Here is a 15523-nt window from a genome sequence, read left to right on the forward strand (position 1 = left end):
GAGAGAGAAGACAGAAAAAAGAATTTAAAACCCGAATAATGGTTAGGGATTGAGATTCCTGGCTCTGACACAGGCTTTGTTTATATTCTTCGGCAAGTCATTCAGGGACTTTTTAAAAATATATATCAGTGAAATCACTCGCAGAGTAAGATCCTACTCAGAATAGGGATGGCAATCAGATCCAGAATTCTTTGAGATGCTAGATAGAGGACACTGTAGAAGTGCAAAGTATTGGTATTGTTTTTACTCACATTTTAAGACACGAGTGCAGTGATCACATTGTTATATGTGGCTACATTAAGACCTAGAATATGATTCCAATAATTATTCATTCAGATAACATGCAGAAATTTTAAATGTTTAGTTTATGTTAAAATTAATTTGCTCGTATGATAATTTATTTTGATTATAAATGAATGTCAAAACAAATATCTGCTATATCTGTCATACACTGTGATAACTGTGATTCTAGATCACAGTTCTTGTTCATTTGGTAACAAAGGACCAAATGCTTCTCACCTTCTGAGAGTTTTCTTAGTAAAGATGAAACAACACATACAATTAAAATCAGGAATTCTGTTGATATGGATAACTGCTAGTGCAAAACACAGTCAGTTTCTTCATTCAGTTAAAATCTCAGGCTGGTATTATAGTTTCATTTTATGTATATTATTTAAACATTTTCTAGCTCCATAGTTAGACTCTTGATTTCATTTTTCTTCCCTTTGAATTCCAGTTTATTCATCCTCTACTGTCATTTTTATTCTCTGTCCTGCCCACTCCACACTCTATATGATTTAGTCATCTCATTCTTACCAATAACCTCATCCTGACAGTAATTTTTCCTTAAAAATGTGCATTATTAAAGATACACCTCTACCCCAATATAATGCTGTCCTCAGGAGCCAAAAAAATCTTACCGTGTTATAGGTGAAACCGCATTATATCAAACTTGCTTTGATCCACCGGAGTGCGCAGCCCCGCCCCCCCTGGAGCACTGCTTTACAGCGTTATATCCGACTTCATGTTATATCGGGTCGCATTATATTAGGGTAGAGATGTTTAAAACACAATGTTGACTATGTCCTTAAAATACACTTCCTCTATGCAGTCTTTCAAAGCAAGTGCATCAAGCTAAGCATTTTAATAAAAACAAGCCCAAGTCTGCAATCTTTTGAAATTGTACCTTTTTCAATTAGCAGTTAGTGAAATATAGTGCTTGTTCCCCAAAACTGTGGTGCATGGTCTGTGGAGTACCTGCTAATGGTCCATGGAAAGCTGACTGGTCATATGATGCTGACTCCTCTTATTTCCAACTGCAAATTACTTTACAAGAAAACTGAAATACATTGAATACATAACTAAACCTCAAATGAGGAGTTCCTTTAGTTATGTTCCTGAAAAATGCAACTTTAAGTGAAACGATGTTAATTAAATCCAATTTCCCCATAAGAATTAATGTAAATGAGGGGATTAGGTTCCAAAGAAATTTATTTCACCAGACAAAAGACTATATATATATATACACACACACACACACACACACACACACATACACACACACACATGCAGTACAGTATAAATTTTAAACAAACAATTTAATACTGGTACACAGTAATGATGACTGTGAAGCTTGGTTGAGGTGGAGGAGTCAGAGGGTGGGATATTTCCCTTACTGCTAAATGAACTAGCAATTGACTGAGCCCTCAAGGGTTAACTCTCACAACACTCTGCAAGGCAGCAGGAAAGGAGGGAGGGCAGACAGAGACACACACCCTGTGTGTGAGAGAAAAAATGTGCATTTCCCCTTTAAGTAGCTGACCTCAGGCTTAAGTACACTGCCTTGTTAATTAAATCACCTTGCTGAGACCTGAGATGGCAGATACTGCCTAAAAGCTCCCTCCCTCCATCGTGTGACCTCCCTGCTCTATGGAAGATGGGGTAAGCGGGGTGCAGGAGCAGGAGAGAGGGAGAGACACCCTGACATTAGCCCCTCTTTTCCCCCCTGCCCCCGTACAGCAAGCAGGAGTCTCTGGGAGCAGCTCCAAGGCAGAGGGCTGGAGCAGCACATGGCAGTGGGGGGAGGGACAGCTGCTGCACAGGGAACTTAGAGGAGTGGGAAGCTGATAGGGGGAGCTGATGGGGGGCTGCTGGTCCACCCTGGTTCCAACCACCCACCAGCTAGCTGCAATGGGCTGCTCTTCCTGCAAGCAGTGGACGAAACAGGCGGCTGCCAAACAACATTTGAAGGGAGCATTTCACAACTTTAAACGAGCATGTTCCCTAATTGATCAGCAACTTAACTTCGAAACAAGTTAAAGTCCTCTTGGTTAAGTGAGGAGTTCCTGTATTATCCTTCTATGTCATTAGCTGCTATGTTTGCCACAGCTGAGAGAATGAATAGAAGGAGGTGGGATGCAGTGCAGTGGTCAGAGCAGTTGGGAATGGGAATGAAGGTGATAGGCATGATCACAAATGGAAGTGAGGCAATCACAAAACAACCTCTGTTAACATGTGGTCCCATCCACATGCGAAAAAAGTTTGAGATCCCTGCTCTGTCTAATTTAAAACATAAGCCCCATAGATGCATGGGCTGTGGGGAAGAGCCTCAGCTAGAGTAAATTGTCATAGCTCCATTGGTTTCAAGATTTAAAGTCTTCAGGATGAAGTCCATGTGGCTATGACAATTTACAGCTGTTGAGGATCTGCTCCTTGTCTTTTTCTCTGTAATGTACAGGTCCAAGGACATTAGTGTCCTTCAGTGAAGGATGATGTTATGTTTTATGTCACTTTTTTCTATTGACCTGTAATGAAGGATAATGAATGTAGCCATTAGAGGAGGGAGAGGTTACTAGAATGAATCAAAGTATCACCAAATATGCTTAATAAATCTATACAAGTTCATAAGTCACAAAAGTAAAGCTTAAGTACTTTGTTAATTTCAGTAGACTACTGACTATTGTGGCCTTCATTTATATACACTTGAAATACACATACATTATTTAATATCAGTAAAACAAATCCATGGTGCCACTGAAAACTGCCAGAGGCTCTAATATGCCCTGAAGCTACTTGGAACAGTAAGAAACATGGAATGGCCATAGCACCTTTGAAGAGCACTTGAGGTACAAAAAAAGCCATTTTGTTTTTCCTTCATATTCTTTTTATCAGAAGACGGCTGGTTTTGCTTTTATATTTGTTCTGTGAAATGTTTGATGACATTTTTTTATTAGGTTCTTTTTAAATGTCAGGAAAAAAGATCCTGGCACCAACATGACTATAACAACACTGCATAGAACAAAGCACATAGCGAAACTACAAAATATTGTTAGTAATCAGACCTAATGACCAATATATACATTTTTTTAAATATAGTACTGTAAGCATCAGAAAACATTTTGGAAGCTGAGAGCCTGAGCACAAAAATTACTTCTTAGCTAATCAAGAGCACCACTTTGTATGCTTTCAAGACAGGCAAAAACACAAAACAAATCTGTGTCATACATATGCATGACACCTTAAAGAACCATTGGCTTAATCTTGTGAAGTATCAAGTGCCCTCAGTTCCCACTATATTCCCAAGCACCTGGTTGGAAGAGGCCTCAAATCATGACTTTCATTTTGACTTTACTGTATCAACTGTGGAAATTTATTTATTAAAAACTGGATTTTGTAAGTTTAATAATTTGTTTTCAAAACACATGAAAAGCAGCTTTCACGATACTAGGAAAAGGAGCAGTGTATCAAACTAGATATATATGAGAACACCTGTGAGTGTGTGTGTTAAAGTTCTATCTGTCAGCTGAGCTCAGCAAAAATAAAGCATGCTTCAGGTTCACTATATAAACTGGATAGAAAGAGGATTCAAACAATCTACCTGGCTAATATTCAGGGCATACATTTACCAGGAAGGCTTTTTACATTCCAATAAAAATTGCATCATACATTAAAAAAACCCGCTGCCACTTTTTTTCTCATTTTCAGGTCATAGTAACAATAACCACCTCTCTGCACGAACTTGGGCCATCAGCTCCTCCCAGCCTTTTATTTGTTCCTAAGAAATGCTCTGCACCCAGTCGTCCTTGTTTAACTAGAGTGCTGATGCATAATACTGTACTAACATGCTGCTGCGCTTTCCGTCTTTACAAAGACTAGTGAGTTAATTCTCACCATGCCCTTGTGAGGTGGTGAGTAACATAGGTGTGTCAAGTCATGGGCACAGCCCCGGTAAACTTGATTTTTGCTGACAACAGCAGACAGCTGCTAAGAGAGAAGATCAGCCCTTGTAGTTGTAACTTCTGGACTTGGCTGGCCAGCCAGCCAGTGGCTGTCTCTGCCTCTATAGGAATCTCAAACTGAGGCAGGGTTTACTATTCAAATGTCTGCAGTCTAGGTTTATTTTCACCGGATAAGCATTTAAGGTGGGATCTTCAGAAGTACTAATCATTGTGCCTTACTTGTATAATACAACATGGCTTCTTGGTGATAAGTAACAGTCAGCATGGATTTGTCAAGAATAAATTGTGTCAAACCCACCTGATAGCTTTCTTTGACATGGTAACGGGCCTTGTGGATGTGGGGGAAGCAGTAGACCTGGTATATCCTGACTTTAGTAAAGCTTTTGGTACTGTCTTGCATGACCTTCTCATAAACAAACTAGGGAAATGCAACCTAGATGGAGCTACCATAAGGTGGGTGCAAAACGGGTTGGAAAACGGTTACCAGAGAGTAGTTATTAGTGGTTCACAGTCATGCTGGAAGGACATAACGAGTAGGGTCCCGCAGGGATGGGTTCTGAGTCCAGTTCTGTTCAATATCTTCATCAATGATTTAGATAATGGCATAGAAAGTGCACTTATAAAGTTTGTGGATGATACCAAGCTGGGAGGGGTTGCAAGTGTTTGAGGATTAAAATTCAAAATGATCTGGACAAACTGGAGAAATGGTCTGAAGTAAATAGGATGAAATTCAACAAGGACAAATGCAAAGTACTCCATTTAAGAGAGAACAATCAGTTGCACACATACAAAATGGGAAATGATTGCCTAAGAAGGAGTACTGCAAAAGGGATCTGGGAGTTCCAGTGGACCACAAGTTACATATGAGTCAACAGTGTAACACTGTTGCAAAAAAAGCAAACATCATTCTGGGATTTATTAGCAGGAGTTAGAGCCGGCTCCAGGCACCAGCTGAGCAAGCTCGTGCTTGAGGCGGCAGATTCCAAGGGGCAGCTTGCCGGCTGCACTTTTTTTTTTTGATTCCCTGGCCACCCTGTAGGGGGCGGCGGTGCGAAGAAGGGGAGCACTCTGCAGCAAACTTGGCAGGGCAGCCCGCATCCTTCCCTCCCAGCCGTCCGGAGCGGCTCAGAGCCCTCTCGGCAGGCGGCGCGGTGGGAGGGGCTGTATGGCAGGTGCCCCTCTGAAACCCTGGCCGCCCCCCTTCTCTCTCTCCACCTGCTAGACTGGTGCACACTCCACTGCACGTCTGCAGCACAGGGAGTCCTCCTGCATGCTCACTCCAGCCGCCCAGCAGGGGTTTTTTTTTATTGCTTTGCCACACCGCGGTTTGTTTTTTTTGTTCCTGCTTTGCCTCTCCAGCTGCCCTGCAGGTGTTTTTTTTTTCCTGCTTCGCTGCTCCAGCCTCCCCCAATTTTTATTTTATTTTATTTTTTTTCCTTGGGGCGGCAAAAAGCCAGAGCCAGCCATGGTGCTCCACTCTGCTGATTAGGCCTCAACTGGAGTATTGTGTCCAGTTCTAGGTGCCACACTTTAGGAAGGATGTGGACAAACTGGAGAGTCCAGAGAAGCACACAGCCCACATTAGCCTGGAACGGCAAACTGCAGCCAGTGGGAGCTGTGATCAGACAAACCTTCAGATGCTACAGGTAAACAAACCGTCCCGGCCCACCAGCAAATTTCCCTGATGGGCTGTGTGCCAAAGCTGCCAAAGGTTGCCGATCCCTGGGCTAGATAATACGTAGTCATGCCATGAGTGCGGGGGACTGGACTAGATGTCTTCTCAAGGTCCCTTCCAGTCTTATGATTCACTATTCCAAATCTCCTGGACTGTGGAATGAGCATTTTCCCCCATAATCTGGTCATTAGCCTCTGATGGTTTGTCAAATCATAGCATTAGACAAGAGGAGGTCAACTGGCCTAGACAGTTCATCCTTCCAGTCTTCATGATTATGGGCCACCTAGTGACCTGTGGCACATGCCAACATACACGAATATGGGCCATAAAGCACCCACTCACTCCCTGTGCACACTGCCCACGCTGTTGTTAGCAATGCAAAACAGGGAGAGAATCTTTCACTAGGTGGCTACTCCCCTTCTCCCCCATATAGTGTGGAGTAGGGAGCTGGCATAGGGGAGCGGGTGTAGTCTTGACTATGGCCGCTAAAACATACCTGTCAGCACAGCATGGAGGAGTAAGTAAGTTGCACCAGCTAAAGTGCGGATGCAGGTCACTTCCTCACTGGATCAAGGGGGAAATCTGAATCACAATTTGGTCCCTGGTTTGCTCCTAGAAGCAGCACAATTATGTACTGCACCTTTTTCATGGTCCATGAAAGGAACCTTATTGCTTAATATCATTTAGCAGGGGATAGAAATACTGCCTGTAACAAGCACGGGCAGTTCTTTGTCTCATTAATTAATACAGAGAATTTTGTATCATTTCAGGAGCTAGCATCTTGATCCACAGCTTTTTTACTTCATTACTTGCACTACATGTGACAAACTTACATCTGCATCCAAAACAAGAAAAAGTTTAAGCATAATAAAACCAAACTAGACTTCAGAAATATTGGCCAAAATGTTCAAACCCGGATGCCTAAACATAAGCCACGTCTACACTACAAAGTTAAATCGACTTCATGTAAATCAACATCTAGCCTCTGATTTAAGCAAGTTGATCTTGCATGTGCACACTACGCTCATCGTGTCAGTGGAGTGCATTCTCACTAGCAAGGCTTGCATTGATGCACGGAGCATCCCACAGTGCATGTAGCCAAGTGGAATTTTGGGTTGGGCTTACAATGCCTCATGGGACCAAAACATTGGCACATGTAGTTATGGGAACATGGCGTTAGCCTCCTATGATGCACTTACCTCTCTCCTTCCCTGAAATCAATAGCAAATAAACCAAGCCTTTTTCATGCCTTTTTTTGTAAGCCTAGGTTACCTGCATGGATGTCATAGCATGATAAGCATGGACCCTGCTCGGCTGCATACTGTTGTTGTGACCATTACAAACACCTCGTGCTTTATCCTGCAGTATTTACACAGCTAATACAGGAGCCACCGCATGGAAAATGTGATGCCGTGCAAACATCCCTTCTAGAAGACAGAGCGGAGCAATTTGCAATTGCTGGTTTCAGTCAGGCATCACCTTGACATGGTTGAGCGCTGTTTCTGAGCCTGGGAAACAAGTACTGACTGGTGGAACCAGATCATTATGCAGCTATGGAATGACCAGCAGTGGCTGCAGAACTTTCGAATGCATAAGGCCATCTTCCAGGAACGGCGTGAAGAGCTTTCCCCAGCCCTGAAGCACAGAAATACTAAAATGAGAGCTGCTCCAACAATGTAGAAGCGAATGGTGATAACTTTTGTGGAAGCTTGTAATGCCAGATTGCTACCGGTAAGTGGGGCATCAATTTGGAGTGGGTAAATCTACCATGGGAATCTGTTGTGATCCAAGTTTGCAGAGCCATTAACAGACTTCTGCTAAGAAGGATAGTTACTCTGGGCAACATGCAGGACATAGTGGATGGTTTTCCCTAATGGCCTTGGGGCGACAGATGGAATGCATATCCCTATCTTGGAACCAGACCACCTTGCCAAAGAGTACATAAACCAAAAAGAGTACTTCTCAATGGTGTTGCAATCACTGATGAATCACGGGGCCTTTTCACCGACATCACCGTGGGATGGTCGGGAAAGGTGCATGATGCGAGCATCTTTAGGCACACAGGTCTGTTTAGAAAGCTGCAAGCAGGGATTTTCTTTCTAGACTGCAAAATAATCATTGGTGATGTTGAAATGCCAGTTGTGATCCTCCGAGACCCAGCCTACCCCTTGCTTCCATGGCTCATGAATCCATACATAGGTAGCCTGGACAGCAGTAATGACCAGTTCAACCATAGGCTGAGCAAGTGCAGAATGGTGGTGGAATGTGCCTTTGGATGTTTAAAAGGTCACTGGCATCGTTTGCTTACTAGGTTACTAGGGAGCAGATGCTGCAAGCCTCTGGATACAGACCTGGTCCTTACACTGCAATGCTGTGTGCTGCAATGATGCCAGCAGAGTTAATACTGGAGTGGCATGAGAAAGTGTCCTACTGTGGTGGAAGAAATAAGCTAGCCCTTCCCAGAAACCTTCTGCAAAGGATTGCAGAGTACTGCCATGAAAGCTTCCTAGAGATCTCCATGGAGGATTCCTGGGCCATCCCCATGCACATAATAGCTGAAGTGGCCACTGGGAAGCAGATACTCACTATATCTCCTTTTTTGTTCATATTAAACATAAAAAATAATACCATGTAAACCCTACAGTCTGATTGGAAAGGTGCTTTCCCCGGCATCATGCTCAGCTGTCACCTGCCCTATGAGGGGATGGGCTCCAGGGTTAAAAACAGTTCTTGGCTGTTGGGGAGAATGGATCCTCCACTTGCCTGCCTCCCATTCTCACCATCATCATCATCAACAAAGTCCTTCTCATTGTTGCCCGAGGTGGCCCAGGACACCTGGGAAGTATGCACGCTGCCTTTTGAGGTAGTGGTGGGGTTGCCGCCAAGAATCACATGCAGCTCCTTGTAAAAGCAGCATGTCTGTGGGGCAGAACCAGAACGACTGTTCGCCTCCCTTGTCTTCTGGTACGCTTGCCGAAGCTCCTTTATTTTCATGCAGCGCTGCTGCCTGTCCTTTGTGTAACCCTTCTCCCCCATGTCCCGCATGATCATGGCATAGATGTCAGCGTTTCTTCTGCTGGATCAGAGCTCTGCCTGCACAGACTCTTCTCCCCACACAGCAATAAGATCCAGCACCTCCTGTGTATTACATGCTGAAGTGCATTTGCGGTCTTGAGTCTCCAAGATCAGCTGTGCTGGCGAGCTCTACACTGTGATCACACAGAAAGTGAAAATTCAAATGTTCCTGGGGCTTTAACAGAGGAACGTCTGCTTCCTGTGTGCCTGGCTGATATGCAGTGGAGCTGAAAGTGCTCTCCAGAGTGGTCACAGCAGAGCACTGTGGGACACCTCCTGGAGGCCAATTCATTTGAATCACACAACTCAGTTTCTACACTATCCCTATGTCGACCCATGGATGTCAAATCAAGCACTATGCCTCTCGCTGAGGTGGAGTACAAAAGTTGACTTTACTGGCCACTTAGGTCGGTGGAAGGGACTCAGTAGGGTAGACACAAACATTATTAGATTGACTTAATGCGGCTTATGTTGACCTAAGTTTGTAGTGAAGACCAGGACTTAGGTTCCTAAGTCCATCTTTTGGCTCCTAAATAAAAGTGGCCTGATTTTCAGAAGTGCAGAAACTATAGGTCCTTGGCACTTTTGCAAATCAGGCCACTTTCATCTAGGTGCCAAAATATAGCTGTAGTAGCCTCACCATATGGAGGATTGTTATTTATTTGTATCGCAGTCACACACCAGGACCCTGTTCTGGGTGCTGTTCAAACACAGAACAAAGGGATAGATCACTACCCCACAGAGCCAGATGTGATCATTTCTTAAAAGGATGGTTCCAAAGAAAACATTTTGGCCATTCAGAGTAGCCAAATTAACCCATTTAAAAAAAAAAAAGGCCCAGCAGTTGAAATCCCCATTCAAAATCTTCACACAATCTTTGCTGTTCACAGTGAAAAACTTCCTGGAGGGTGTCAAAGAGCTAAATAAACTCTATCTGCCACTGGTAAGTAACTACTATGATCTCCATTTTACCAAGGGGGAAATGTAACCGGAGAAGTTAAGTGGTATTCATATACTAAGATGATGGGTGAGGTATAGGAATCTAAATACAATAGAAAGGGACAATCCCACTGCCACTGGGGGAATGAGTGTCAGTCAGAAATAGCATTCATGTGTCCTTGGTTCCCAGTCCTGGGACTGAACTCTTAAGGCTTGTCTACACACAGGCATTGTACCAAATGTATTTAAATCAATTTAGAAACCAATTCAATTAAATCAGTGCAGTTCATTTGTGTGGACATTCTTAAATCCATGTCTAAACTGATTCAGTCAAGTCAGTTCAGCTTGTGTGTGCAGATAAGGCTTTAGCTGAGACTCTCATATGAGCAACTCACATGTGACCCAAGAGCCGTCATCTTAATAGGAAGTGGCCTGTGTTTCCTCTTCAGATGTGAGAATGCAACCTTGCAATGAAAAAGTCACATTTTCATATACTGGTATTCTAAAAATCAAACCCAGTGAATATTTTAATCCGTTTCAGTTAAAAAGACTAGGTTTAAAAAAAATTAAAATGTTCCTACGTCCAAAATTACAGCAGCAGAATCCATTCCTATCGCCTTAGGTAACATTGCTGGGTAGTATTCTAGATTGCCCAGTAAAAAGTACAAAGAGGTATGGAAAGATTTTTCTATAAAGAAAGTTTAAAAAGACTGGGCTGGTTGCTTTAGACAGAAAATGAATGAGGGCCCGATACTGATAGACAAAATTATGAGCAGCATATAGAAGGTAATTTGGGTATTCCTATTTACTCCTTTTTCATAATCAAGAACAAAACACCATTCAAGGAAACTGAAAGGCAACACCTTTTAAATTAATAGTTATTTTTTGCACACAATACAAGACTAATCTGTGGAACTCATTGCTACAGAATTAATGAGGCCAAGGGCTTGGTTGGATTCAAAGAAGATATTTATTTGGGTAATCAGAATTACCACATTTACATTAGATACATTTAAAAATTAATAAAGGCTATAAATCCTCTGTGCTTCGGACCACATCTCATTTTGTTGGGAAGAAACTTCCCTGTGTATACGCAGGTATTTCCATAATGTCCTCAAAATGTTTTCTTGTACCTTCCTTTGAAGCAGCTGGTATTGCTTACTGTTAGAGACTAGCTGGATCACTGATTGCGTTGGACATGACAGTTTTATGTTATTTTTCCAAAAGAGCCACTGAAATACTCATATAAGCATCTAATTATTTGCTGAACATCTATATATGCTTTATAATTAAGGAATAATTGGATATTTTAAAAAAATCATGAGAATGGCAAATTTACGTAGATCACATTTTTGTTTTATCACTTAGGAGAAAAATGTTTTATTGTTTTCACAACTTTTCATTATATTGCATACAGTCTGTGCAATCAAACTAAATTTCAGAGTTATATATTACTTGGTGAATACTCAGCAATCCAGCAAATACTGTTTACAAAAGCATTTTCAAGCCCCTATATTATTATGAAGTCATTATTTTCTGCTAAGTGGCTATTCTAGTTTGCTGATAAGAAAAAGGAAAGTCATGACACAGGAAAGAGGAAGCCAGTAAATACCATTTGCTTCTTTCTGTAAATGGAAAAGGAAGGAAAAGGAATGCTTACAGCAACTACATGTAAGTTAACCATCAGTGGTCAAGAAGTAATGATGGTGTCACATGAGGAGGCAGCAGTGAGCCTACTAATTAGAAGATCCTGATTAGTTTACATTGAAGTCTGTGAGAGTCTTATTTTAAAACGACCTTGTTCCTTATATTAGGATCCAAATCCTATTCTAAGGGTATGTCTACACTATGAAATTAGGTCAATATTATAGAAATAGATGTTTAAAAATCAGTTTTATACAGTCGATTGCGTATGTCCACACTAAACGCATTAAGACGGCAGAGTGCGTCCTCACTACCATGGCTAGCATTGACTTACAGAGCGGTGCACCATGGGTAGCTATCCCACAGTTCCCGCAGTGTCCACCGCCCACTGGAATTCTGGGTTGAGCTCCAAATGCCTGATGTGGCAAAAACATTGTCGTGGGTGGTTTTGGGTACATGTCGTCAGTCACCCCTCCCTCTGTGAAAGCAATGTCAGACAATCATTTTGTGCCTTTTTCCCATGCAGATGCCATACCACGGCAAGCATGGAGCCCGCTCAGCTGTTACCCAGCTGAAATCCGGAGTAACCTCATTGGTCCCCATGAAATTAAAAACTGAAAAATGCTTTTAGAAAACTTCTGAAGAAAAACAAAGGTTGTGTAGTCAGACAGAGAACAATCAAGACATGCACAAATAAGGGCAAACCTGTTTAATTAAGGGTTATTATCACTGGCACCACACAGCTGCACAAGGAACTATGGGTGTGGGAGAGGGGCAGGGTAAGTAAGGCACTGCCTTGTACAGTGTATTTGTACATTGAGTTGCAGCGTGGAGTGGGAAATATACACCACACAGCTACTACTCTCCCCTCATCCTCTCTGCAGGAAGGTGGGAAAGGACAGAGTAAGATTAAGCAAAGCTTTGGCTCTGACCCCACAATGTACTGATCAGCATAACTGCACCTGCATGCGGGGTAATGGTCACTGCATTAGTATAGACCAGGGGTCGGCAACCTTTCAGAAGTGCTGTGCCGAGTCTTCATTTATTCACTCTGATTTAAGGTTTTGCGTGCCAGTAATACATTTTAAAGTATTTAGAAGGTCTCTTTCTATAAGTCTATAATATATAACTAAACTATTGTTGTATGTAAAGTAAATAAGGTTTTTAAAATGTTTAAGAAGCTTCATTTAAAATTAAAATAAAATGATGAGTCCCTCAGACCGGTGGCTGGGACCCAGGCAGTGTGAATGCCACTGAAAATCAGCTTGTGTGCCACCTTTGGCATGCGTGCCACAGATTGCCTACCCCTGGTATAGACCCAGCATTGTTTACTTCTGGCCCAGAGCAGCAGGGAAGACACCTTGTGTGTTGGAGCATAACAGTCTGCTTCCTGGACATCTCCTTGCTCGGGGCAGATCGCAAAGTGACAATCTAACCCTAAGTAACCACACGCTTTTTCAAATATGGGAGTACCTTTTTATTGTGTCCTTTTAATGTTCCTTTCTGATCATGACACATGGAGCCAAATCTTGCTCTGTTAACATGGTGTAAATTCAAAGCAATTCCATCCACATTAGATGCTTGGGGAGATTTTCAAAGGCAGAAAGGGAAATTGAACTTCTGACAATCACCCCCAGTATTAAAATGCACAAGTGCAAGGTGGCAAAGTTAAGATTGAAAGCTCGCCCTGAACTATGGGTTTCTTGACTTTTGTCTGCTAACAAGCCCAGCTTTGATTTTGCACAAACAGCATTTTTTTTTTTTTTGCCAGGAATGCCTACTGTGTATAGATGCGTGTGTGTGAGTTAACATTGCTACGAGAATCTTTGCTTTTTAGTATCTTAACTTTTCGGGCTGAGAGCAATGCTATATATATTCAAACTTAATATTGTGTTACAAAGGTTTTCCTTTTATTATATGTAATTGAGATATGATATTCATTAGGTAACATACAGGACTCTACTAAGACATCTTCGAGGCCCTGATAATGCAGAGTACAGGGACTTCAGAAAATTCCATCTTAAATGTTATCAGTTGATGAAAAGAGCTTTCATTTCAATTATTAACATACTTTCACCAAGGCTGGCTAGCAAAAATTTTCATTTTTTATATTTTTACTTGTTCAAATTGCAAAGCTACGAACAATTCTACAGCTTATGTAATAGAGGGAGGGCAGAAATATAAATTGATATAGGGCTTCATTACACCTGTATGACAGAAGTCACAGATATACACTATGGCTCTATAATAGCCTTAGGAAATGGAATAAAAGGCCAAAGCACTGCAGATGCTTATACAAATAGTCCCAGGGAAGTCAGTGGGACTACCCATGTGAATAAAAGCTACTTGTGAAAACAAGGATTTGCAGGATCAGGCCTTGTGGGAGAGATGTCTGTTTCATCCTTTCACTGCAAATTGTCAGTCTTTGGAAAATTCATTCCAAGGAGATGGTGTTTCCATTTATGGAATGCCATGTACTCTGCTTTCTGATAGAGCAGAGAATATAATAGAATGAGGGACCAGTCTGTACATTTCCATATTCATTGTGTATATGTGATTAGAAAAGTTAGAACATAGTCCAAACTTGGCTGAAGGACAGATGCGTATCCCCAGACAGTGACATTCTGTGCATGACAGACAGAATTGAAAACATTGCTAATTACAATGAGCATTGTTATTTCTCCGAGAGACTATTTCTGGGATTCAAGGCTGTTCTTTAATAGCAAATAAAAATCATTGCTCATCTGAAATTTAAATATAGACAATTTTGAGATAAATGGAGACAAGGGAGCCCATAAATGCTCCCTGTCCTATACATATACATTAATTAATGCCGTTGAGCAATGTGACAGATGATTGAATAAAATAATCACATGGTTTATGGTATATTCTGAGACGACACAGGAAGGTGGGTTTAATAATGGTTCTTTAGTACAGGAACTAAGATTGGCATTGGGTCTGTCATGCCATTTAGTAATTAACCTGCATTGAGGCTGATATGCACCCATACCATCCTAAAGGGAGCCCTTGGAGGCAGCCCACCACCACTTATGGGTGCAGGTTGCTCCCCTGAGCAGTCAGTCAGCTCCATTGGCCAGTATGTAGAGGAGTTGAGGCATGGCCCTTCCTTCTGCCCTCTTTTTTTGGTGGGTATTGTGTACCCTAGAGGGAGGCAGGAGAAAACTGTGTACGCAAGATATGAGCAGCTTATGGCTGGCCCTGAGTAAGCATCCTGCAGCTAAAGCCAATAAGTGGGTAACAATCAGCACATACTTCAAAGATTACAGAGTAGAAAGAACATCACCACATAAAAGTAACCACAGAAGCGTGCATTAATCTATTGTTGAACTGTACTCTGCAGTTATTAACTGAATGCACAACAAGCCTGAGGACAACACACGTGAAGACATCATTAAAGCAGAAACTAAGCTTGCCTGTCATTGATCAAACTGATAATAAGAACAGGCTTGGTGTGCCTTTGAAGTACCTGCAGAACCCACCGTATGTGTAGACAGCTGTAGAATAAGTTGTATGAGATATTGAATATGAAATAGTAGATCATCTTTAAATATTATTGTAATGCACAAAGGGGCAGAGATTAAGTTGTACAGTTAACCCTAACATTAACATTTCCTGGGTTTTTTAGTGCTTTACTACACAACTGTAACATCAGTGTACACTCCCCAGGGGCCTAATGCCATTGTCATTCAAATAGCAATATCAATTCTGCATATCCAAATTCCATAAAAACCTTAAGCCAGATTCCACCACCCTTACTCACACTGAATGGCACCAAACCTTATTTTACAATGGTCCCATTGATGCAGGTGGTGGAATCTGGCTTTAATTAATTGACACGTGTTAAAGGAAAGGAAGTCTTAATATCTCCTGAATGCAGCTCATTATGCAGTACTCTACCCTGGGGGAAATGTTTTCCTGACCTTGGATGATC

This window comes from Gopherus evgoodei, chromosome 5 (assembly GCF_007399415.2).
Source record: "Gopherus evgoodei ecotype Sinaloan lineage chromosome 5, rGopEvg1_v1.p, whole genome shotgun sequence".
NCBI classification, from domain to species: domain Eukaryota; kingdom Metazoa; phylum Chordata; order Testudines; family Testudinidae; genus Gopherus; species Gopherus evgoodei.